The following is an 11,059-nucleotide window of genomic DNA, read 5'->3' on the forward strand; positions in this document are numbered from 1 at the left end:
CTGTACACACACACGAACACACACACCCACAGGCCCAGTCAAAAGCATCATGTTACTGCTCCTCTCACTATAAAGTGATACAATCTTTTATTAATGGTCTGGGCTGTTGTGTCGACATAGAGACCATTTTAATGATTAATCTCAAAGGAAAGTGCCCATTGTGAGTTTTGAAATGTTCCAGAACCGCTGTGCTTTTTTCCCACGTAGATAGATGTCAGAATGAGTTTTTGAGTTCGAGAGCTCAACTTAGTGTGCTACCTTATTCATTCATTAGAGAGCACACTGAAAAATTCATCACAATATATAAACTGAGGTATAGACAACTTGATTATGTCTGGATATAACCAATCAAGGAAGAGTTTTCGACTGCCTCCTTGCATGTCCAGCCAAGGGCAAGTGGGTGGCCTATGGTGTTATGCATGGTGTCAGCACTGCTGAAGAGTGACCGAAGCGCTGCACAGCACGGTGCCATAACACTACTCACTAATTTTTCCAACACTCAAGGTAAAATGCTCAGTTTATGAAACAGAACAACTCTTTGCAAGCTGGATTCATGCATGAGCAACCACAAAAAATCTACAAAAGATATTACAAGACAAACTGTAAAAAACAATACTTGGAGAAAGCAAGATAATCTGAGTGTAAATCTAAACAAACATATCAAGTCATATCATCCTTCAGAAAAAAAGGCAAAGTATTAACATACGATTATTATGTACGATTTTCTGATTTTTATGTTCATCAAACACTTTCGGTCAAGAGTTTAAAAAAAGTTTTACTCCTCAAGTGATAAGATTTTTAAGGTGAAAATCACTTATTAACAAAACAGCAGATGAGCATGTGACAAACCTGACTAACTTGTTCTTTTTAAAACACTGGATGTTGGTCTAAAACCAAAATACTGTTTTCTTAAAGCTGCCGAGGCTCCTGGTGCTATGTGACTACCATCCAGACGAGGAAGTGTTCATTAGAATTAATTAGAAATATCAGGACATCCTTTCTCTACTGCAATCACTTTAACATGGTAATTAGAGAGAATGCTGGAGAGCAATGCAGCTGCTTTGTCGAGGATCCACCGGGAGCTAGAAAAGAGGAGGGACAGAAGCAGGGAGGCTGATGGGAGCGATGCTGAAAACTAAACAAAGCTTGATCTTTCTTTGTAACAAAAGAGCAGATGCCTTTCCTGACTCTGTATGTCCTCTGCTGCAGAACGTTCTGAAAATGTGTCAATTTCTTTCTTTGTAGGAATTACTTGACTAGGAATCTGTATTTTTAAACCAATTAAATGCCAAATAAATAATTTAAAAGAAAGAATATATTGGCAAAAAATACTAAAAAATACCAGGCAGATGTCATTAGAGGTCCCTGTCTAAATTTTCTGCCCTGCACCATAATTACCATCAGCTTTCAGCAGATGGTTCTTTTTTTTTAAATGCAACCAGTGTAACAATGAAAACTGTGGCTTGCGAAAAATGCAAAGCTATTTGCTCTCTTTGTAGTCTACAAAAAATAGATAAATATGTATTGACCTTCACTTAAATGCAAACATGACATGTAATTTAAATATAAGCAATTGTGTCAGGGTAAAAGCGTTGCTTGTTGCTCTGTGGAGATATTTTAAGAACTGGTCTGATTTTGTATTTCATTTCAGAAACAGAAGGACACGTAAACTCATGTTTGTACACATTTAGCACCTTGAATTTGTGAATTTGCCCTTCTGTCTTTGTGAAAAGGTTTTTGTTCACTTCTTTGTTGTAGACATAACACTGATTCATCCCTTTAGTTTTGGAGCCTTTTCTACCTGAGGAGTTTACATAGCAGTTGCAAATTACTCAACAAAGAACTTAAATGCACCATGTGTCCAAAGAAAAACCTTAAAAATCCTTCAGAAAGTCTGAACAAGACTAATTTAGAATTTAGAATATATATATATATATATATATATATATATATATATATATATATATATATATATATATATATTTAAAATAACGCAGCCTCGCTCCTTTGAAGCAGAACATGCTGATATAGAAATCATTTTGCAAAACAAGCATCATGCTCTATAAGAAACATGTCTAGGTGCAAATTTAAGACAGGCACAGGTTTTATTTCTAGGCTGCTGACCATTTTGTTGTTGTAGTTTAGAGATCATAGTCCTGTAAAAGTGATTGAGATTTAGGTGCTTAACATCTTGAGTTGTTAGTTTCATGCAATGGAATGAAAATGATATCTTTGCTTCCGAGAAGAAAGCTACTCCTCAGTTATTTAGGTCTGGTCAGTTAGCAGGCATGTCAGCTCTGTTAGGGACATTACATTGGACTAATAGTCTTAAAGTGACAGCAGCGAGCACCCATGAAGCTCCTCGATCGCTCTACAAAAAGGTCAGCTATCTCCGGCCGCTGCACTCCAGTCAGCGTTTGGTCATATATAGTCAGGCTGATTAAACAACATGCCTGGTATTGACAGGCCTTTGTCCTAATGAAGTGCCTGTTATCTGCAGCATGAGTTACAGCAGGGAGGAAAGCGCTGCCTGGGGCATTTCAGTCAGCCATCAGTTTCATCTAACACAGAGTGAGAGTAGGAATGGATGGACGGACGGACGGTTCTCGAGTGTTCCTCCTCTGGCTGTTGTGCCCCTTTGAAGATTCAGAATTCAACATAGTAGCAAAACTCCCTGGTGGGGCACTTTTAATCGGTCCTCTGTCTTCTCGCTTCTCTTTGAGCTGTGTGACAGGATTTATTTCAGACACAGATGGTTCTGGCTGTGGATTATTACCACAGATATCTGGAAAAAAAGACGAGCTACACAGTTTCGTATATTAAATCTCTCCCCAGCCTTGTCTTTTTTTGAATCTTCCAGAACATTCATGCACAGATGGTGGCCTAAGTGTAGCTTTTCCTGTCCTCTCTTACAGCGGGATGCAAAAGGACAGTATCTGTTTGACCTCCTCTGCCACCATCTAAACCTACTGGAGAAAGACTACTTTGGCATCAGATATGTGGATCCAGACAAGCAGAGGGTGAGCATCTGTGTTTGACTGAACTCTGGCTTTGGATGTTTGATCTTTGGAGGCATTTTCTAAAATTCATTTCATTCTTAATAAGATACAGTACTTTTTACTACAGAAGGTCATCCACAGGATGGCTTTTCATTGCTGTCATTTGCAATAAATCTTCAACAACTTGCCTTAAAAGAAGATACTGAGATACAAAACCGAGTTTGTCTTTGGATTAAAAATGTAAAAGGACAAGCAGAGATGCTCAAATGCGTTTCTTTTTGTTCAGTCGAATTAATATAATGCAGATAGATGCAGTTTATCCACAGAAATGGTTATGTTTAGACTAAAATGCTTGTGTGCTTCTACTTGGAAGCATAGATGTTTTGCTTTATGGATGAAACCATTTAGAAATTCTGACATCAGGTGACCCACGATAATGCTACATCTCCAACCCGTCTGCTCAGAGCTATTATATTAGCTGCTGTGAGTAGGTGGATTTTGTTGATGAGAATGCATCACCGGAAAAATATGTTACAGAATCAGGGTTCCATTTACAGGACGTGGGTCCGACAAGGTTTCAAAGAGAATGTGTTTGTCTCCATGGAAGAATTGATCTCCCAGAGAAATCTTTCTTCCACTGACATGTAACAGTATTGCATCTTCACATCTTCTGAAGATCTTGGAAAAAAAAAAAAAAAAAAAACTTACAAGATCGTCTATATTCCAAACAGCTTTATGCCGCTGCGCTTCACAGTCAGCTCTGTCACATCCTTAAGTGTTGTCTGGATGGGTTTCTCCAGAAAACTGTCAGTAGTAACAACCGAGCATACAGGCAGCTGAGATTGGAAGTGTCTGCTTAATGACACAATGTGAGAATTGTTCTATTGCTGAGGTAATTTTTGCTCAGACATTTAGCCATTTTTCTTTGTCTCTCTTTTTCATTCCCGATGCAGCACTGGTTGGAGTTCACCAAATCAATTTCAAAGCAAATGAAATGTAAGTACCTTCTGTGTAAGTTTACTTCACTTCTTTTTAAGTGCATAAACCAACACAGACCCTTCCTAAGTTTGAGGCAACAAAGCTTTTCGCTTCAGTGCATATCAAGTGCAACAACGTTTGTTTTACTAAAGAACAGCAGACGGAGAAAATAGATATTTTCAAACACTAGAAGTTGGAAGATTTCCACATTATTGGTTAAACCCCTTAACCTGCACCCTCAGAAAATAGAATGGAAAAACAGCATGCTGGCATTCCGCTGCATGCTAAGGGGTTAAGGATGCCACCGTCATGTGTTCAGATATGGGCTTTTATCTTTATACATGTTCAAAATTCACATCTTATGAGCACATTTGATGAAGGTTTAAAAGAAATTATCTTCTTTTCTGCATACAAGAGCTAAATCTTCCCGCTCACTTCCACTTACAGAGCTGTCTAATCTAAAGCTTTCCTCTTTGTCTCCTGCAGCTCAGCCTCCGTTCACCATGTGTCTGAGAGTAAAGTTCTACCCTCCTGATCCTGCTGCTCTCAAGGAGGAAATCACTCGGTATGACATGTGGTGGCATTCAGCTAGAAGGAGTTAATAAATGCTTCTTACCCTAATTTTCCTTCTACAGAGGTAATTTGCATCTGTTTCAGTTGATGATGAGCAAAGACCTTTTTACAGAAAGACTATTTTTTACGTTTAATTTCAGAGCAGATGTTTGTATGAAGCCTTTGGGCTGCCCGAACGTGGCTCTTTTTAAAGCGTTACTTGTAAACGTTTCATAATTAAAATGACTGAGCACTGGGTTTGAAAACATTATGCTAAATATTACAGTTTTTAGGAGGAGCTGGGAGAAACATAAAAGCCTTTCCTAGTAGCTCTCCAGGATAATGGAAAGCACATTAAAAGGGAACATGAGGCAAGATTTTTCTGTGTAAATGAACACATTTCCGCAACTTGGTGTTTTTTTTTTCTAAATACAGTTATGTCACATTTCTTAATACCCACATTAGGTTACAGAAATTTAAAAAAAAGGCAGATTTCCTCCAGATGATGCAGAGCACAGTCAGCTGGCGAATGTGTGTCTAGTGTCCACATGTTTTTATTACCCGACTGAAGAGAGAGGAGTCCACTCTGTTCGAGGCGTAATGAGATTCAGTGTGCACCGCATGTAGTGTGTATATAATGAATAGAGTGGATAGAGGAGATAAGGGGCAAGGAGGGCTGATTGAAAGTGTGAAGCAAAAAGAAGAGTGGGAGGGAAGGAGGACAGCATGATACATGATTATGACAGAGGAGAGGTCACTTCGCAGAGGGTGGGAGAGCAAAAAATCATCATGATTTGGTCAGACTGTTCTGTATGCTGCATAGCAAAACACAAAAATAAAACAAACACAAAAATAAGCAGCTTTTCCAGGATATGTTTTTTTCTCTCTCTCTCTCCCAGAGATTTAATCCAATGAAGGAAGTTGTAAAGGTTTCCCGATGTTTTGGAGTTATTATTTGGCAATCAGCCTGCCTCACAAACAGACTAAAACACTTTGAACTTCTCCAAAGTTTGTCATTTTACACTGACGAATTTCTATTTATTTTACACGGTAAATTAACACAAGGTTGTCATCAGTTACAAAAAGGAAACGATAAAAGATTTGTAACATTTTAAACACTTTTTAATGTGACAGTGTGGCATATATTTTGGCTATTAAGTCAAAATTTCGCTTGGGGTCGCGGTCCGACTAAGAAGGTCAACATCCGACACCATCAAAGTGTTTGGTGGCTCCTGTCATAACTGATGAGGATCTCCACCAGTCGAACTCCACTTTAAACTCCTCTCTGACCTCCTGCTGTGTTTCTTGATTTTCATATTTGTCCGCAAATATTCTCTGACAAATCTTCACAGTGCAGCTGGATTTTCTTGGAGATTAAATTGTATGTATTAGGTGACTTCTGAAGGCATGTAAGATTTTTATCTAGGGCTATTAAAGTAAAGGGGACTAAAATTAGCACCCTCCACCCCCCCCCCCCCAAAAAAAAAAAACAAAGTAAACATTTCATCAGTAATATGACAAAATGGGAAAATACTCATAGGGTATGAATGCTCTGCAAGGCACAGAAACAGTAGTATAAGAAAACAAAAGGAAGCAGAGTAAATATGTCCTATCATGTGATGCAACATTCATTTTGTATTCAACAAAAGGATCCACTTTTAAATAAACGTCATCAGCTTTTGTGGAGGTAACAGAGTGAAGAAATTAGGTCTGCCTGACTGTTTTATTGCCTAAAAGCAGATGTTCAGTAATTCCACTGCAGTGTCCTTGCCTCTAAAATACAAAGAATAATGATAGCAGGAAATAATAGTCAGCACCACTTCTCATTATCATAATCTCTGCTACAAATGTTGCCTCATTAACGTTCATGCTTGAGGAGCTGAGCGGTTGGATCAGTTTGAAACTAGTTTTGGAGGCTACAAAAACAAGCATGAGGAGCAGCTCTCTCCTGTAGGGTGTTTCTGCTCTTATTTTATTTTATTTTTTATTTTTCCAAGAGCTGAAAATCAAATGATTAAAACCCACATTTAGGGAAAGTGATCTTGATAAAGTGATTTGAAATGAATTGAGTTTGTTGTACTGCTACTCCTGCTCTAGTTTTGCATTTTTTCTGCGTTGAGTGCTTCTTTGACATATATGTTTGTCCTTTGTAGATATTTGGTCTTCCTGCAGCTAAAGAGAGACCTCTACCACGGCCGCCTCCTGTGCAAAACCTCAGATGCTGCCATGCTGGCTGCCTACATCCTTCAAGGTAAGTAAAAGAGACAGAAATGAGTGCTGCTCGTCTATATTCTGCATATTAGCTTACTTACATAGCTAGAAGGCTAATTTCCTGTGGCTTTTCTAGTTACGTGAAAAAAAAAAACGTCATTAAAGTACCTGCATGTGTTTTTATGTAAGATACATAATCATCGTTTCACACCTAATTGTCAGTTTATTTATAGCGGCTTGCTCTCTAGTATTTGTGTAAATTATAATTGTTCTCAGCTGGTGCAATATTTTGTCTGGTACCTCGTCAGACGTGCACAGCTACAGAAACAAAAATCCAAGAGATGATGCTGGAGTCTGGCGCAGCGAGCTTCACAGAAAGCACCGCGTTCATTGGGAGGGCAGGCTCCTGTTTGGTGGAAGATGTGCTGATAAATTAAAGATGGCCTGCCTAGTCAGCTTCTCCTTGTAGAGAGAAATCAGCATCACGGTCAGCTTAGAGCGTGCAATGTGGCATGAAGGGCCTCGGCTAATCCCGGGCCAGGATTGGGGAATGAGCTAACTTCCTTTTATCTTTTTTTCTGATGCCGCCTCTAGCCGAGATTGGTGATTACGACCCTAGGAAGCATCCTGAAGGTTACAGCTCCAAATTTCAGTTCTTTCCCAAGCACTCGGAGAAACTGGAGCGCCGGATCGCAGAAATACACAAAACTGAGTTGATGTAAGAGATGATGTAGATAAACGTCTAATTCAGATTTTGCTTTTTGAAAAACATCACTAAACATCCCCTTACATTTTTGTAATTGCCTATATTTTGAAGCATTAGTTGGTAAATATCAGTTGTCTAAACAGATGGGAAAGATAAATAAAGATCTACTCATTTTTATTCTTTTTGCATAGGTGAAATTATAAATGGTTATTGTTGGAAATAAGCATTGGCATCAGCACAAAACCTAAATTACAAAGTGGAACCTGTAAAGACAACAAATATTTTTTTTGTTAATCAGGCCACAGATTATTTTTTTTACATCTCATTCATACACAACCACATGTATTACTGAATTAATTCACAAATCTATATATTTCTTACATTTTTTTTTTAGATATTAGGTTAAATGTAGGCTGCCGCATAGATAAGTTTTAAAATATTTAATGACACACAGAAAAAGGTTCTTATTGTATCAATCAAGTCAGATGTTTAGTGATGAATGCTGCATAACATGACACGCTGCTGCCCACTTGTGGCAAAGCCTTTCCTCTGCAACTGTTTTTGAGGCTCATTATGAACTGACATCTGGGCTGTTGCTTTTCCTCAGCGGACAGACTCCTGAAACATCAGAGCGAAATTTCCTGCTGAAAGCCCAGATGCTGGAGACATATGGTGTTGATCCGCATCCATGTAAGGTGAGAGGCAGTTTTTTAACTACCGTGGTACTAATTACTAGACATTTCTCAGGCATTTCAGTCCAAGCTGTCATGTTAAACTGTTGCCACAGAAAGTTGCTTGAACACACATTTTTGCCAGAATGGTCTATATATTAGTCCTCGTCTATATAAGATGCTACAAAATGAAAAGAAAAATCTCTTTGCAGTTGTATAATCTCACTCCTAATTTCTGAGAAAAATTCAATTTTAACCATGAGTACATTTGTTCAGTAGGAAAAAATATAATACTAAGGAATGGTTGATCACAGTGTCTAATAATTTCTTAGTACTAATGTAGTCTCAACAACCACTAAATGCTGTCTAATTGCCACCGGTTGTTTGGGAATCGTACAGGAGAAAAGCTTTTTCCATCCTACCATCACTGTTGCAACAAAACGTAATTTTATTTAATGGCCTTTTACCTACCTTTGTTTGCGTATCAAAAATTGGTCCATATATCTATGTCTTCTGTTTTGTTTTGTTTTGTTTTTTGTTGCATCTAAATCTGATTGTATATCTTAAAATATTTTAGGATGTGTCGGGGAACCCCGCTTTTCTCGCCTTCACGCCATTTGGCTTTGTGGTTCTTCAGGGAAACAAGAGAGTTCACTTTCTTAAATGGTGAGAGCAAACATGAAGACTCTTAGATAGATATGATATGATATGGTAACACTTACACCTTCGTATAAAGTGCAGATAAATAAGTAACTTGAGGATAAGTGGCTTGGCCAGGACCACATCGACATGTGACAGGAGGAAGCTGGAATCTAACATACAACTTTCTGATTGAAACACCATAAGTCCACCCACTAAAACCATTTATGTGTACTAGAAAATATTTAGGGCTAATACACCAGAAGCAAAGTTTATTAATGGAGAGGGAATTTATTTATTTATTTGGACATCTTTATCTATTTTCTATAAAGTGACTTTATCTATTTCCTCTTATGACAAAACTCCAAAGCTTTCTCATCATGGTCTGTGGCGTCTTGTGTGGACGTCAAACAGCAAAGACTTAAAAAAAAAAAAAAAAAAAAGAGGCAAGCCTTTACTTTATGTAGTCTGACATACCTGTTGTTTGTTATTTATAACATGATGTGTACTACAGCTGGTTGTACAGCCACTGTCAACAGTCTGTTTCTCTGCCTGTGCCTGTGCCTCGAGACAGCGGCTTTTACATAAACAGATGGCTAATTACAGAAGCTAGATGTGTTGAGCATCTTAGTAGAGGACAAAAAGTGGCTCATACCAACAGTATTTACGTAATTTAAAAAAAACCAAAACACCTACAACAGAGTAATTTTCTGTTTTCTGTAACGGGCATGATTGTTGTCATCAATATAAAGGCAAATGCACTTTCGTGTATTTTTAATAGCTTACTTTGTTTGCCTTCAGTTGTTCTCCATCCTCTATTTTCTCTTTCTCTTCCTCTGGGGAATATTATCGCTAATTTGTTTTGTCAGCTAAACATGGAGCGCCGTGGCTGTTTATGTGATCTCAAAGTGGCTGCATGAATATTTAAAGAGGTTGTGGCTTTCTGTTTCTGCGCGGCTGTACGTGTGCCGGTGATTGCGCTTGCTCTCCCGGACAGGAACGAGGTGTCCAAGCTCAAATTCGAAGCCAAGACTTTCCACATATATGCAAATCAGAAGGAGGTGAGCAAGTGAATTTATTTAATGTGTCTTGCTTCGGAGGTGTGGCTTTTTGTCACAGCTGGCTAATCTTTTTCTGCAAACCTCCATATCTCTTTTGTGCAGGACAGAAAGATCATTTTAACGTACTTTGCGCCCACGCCGGAGGCATGCAAGCACCTTTGGAAGTGTGGCGTGGAGAATCAGGCGTTTTACAAGTGAGTCTGCAGCTTTCATATTTTATTAGGCTCTTCTTTCGCCCTCTCTCCATCCCCGAACAGTGTCAGACAGGATACCATCACATCACGATGGTGTCCTTAAAACCCCTTCCCTTCAGCTTGTTTATCAGCTGGAGAAGTGAGACGTGAGGTCATGCTGATCTTTAGTTTCTGAGCAGGCTCAGGAATGAGACTCCAAACACTTCAGTGCTTTTCCTGATAGATGCTTCCAATGTCTTAGCCATGAGTTACAGTTCAGGATCTCCATGATCTACAGCTGATTAACAAAAAACTAATAGTCTGGGGTGCTGGGTAGAGTGCTAGCACCATGGTTAGAGGCTGTAGTTCTCAATGTAGCTCTCCTGGGTTCGATTGGGACATTTGCTTCTCTCTCCCCTTTATTTATTGCTCAATAAAGGTCATTAGAGCTTAAAAAACAGATTCTGTTTTTAAAAGGAGTGCAGTAATGACAGCTCTTCTACTGAAGCATGTGCAGGAGTTTTTAGGTTTGAGTCTTTGTCTTTTGTTTTCCAGTTTTCAAACTTTTAAGCACAACACATAGCCTAAAATGCTGCCATTTTCAGTTAAAGGGACTAGAAAGAACGAAAAAGCTCCTGAGATCCGAAGAAAAACTTTGAAAGACCTTTAAAATAGTGTCACCTCCAGCCCATTTCACCTAGAATACTGCTTGTTTGAGAGCAGTAGTCTAGCAGTAGTAGTTTTTATTTTTTTGTTGGCAAAAAAAATAAAAAAATAAAAAATAAAACAAAAACAACTTTTCCCACCTTCCTGATCGAATATACTTATCCAACCTGCGAGTGTCAATAAAATAAAAAAAAACCTGTGTGTATTATCTGTATTCTGCAATGCGAATACATATTAGTTATCCTGTTTTCTGTTCCAAGAACTGTGTTTTCTTTTCTTTTCTTTTTTTACGCATTTCCTCATAGATTGCTACTGGCAAGCAAATCATGGAGGAAAATATTAGTAGTTTGTTTAATGATTCTTTTTCTTCTATCCTTTCTTTAAATTTAACTGACTTGATTGT

Source organism: Poecilia mexicana, unplaced genomic scaffold, assembly GCF_051168715.1.
Source record: "Poecilia mexicana isolate PSO_F unplaced genomic scaffold, ASM5116871v1 scaffold_6, whole genome shotgun sequence".
NCBI classification, from domain to species: Eukaryota; Metazoa; Chordata; class Actinopteri; order Cyprinodontiformes; family Poeciliidae; genus Poecilia; species Poecilia mexicana.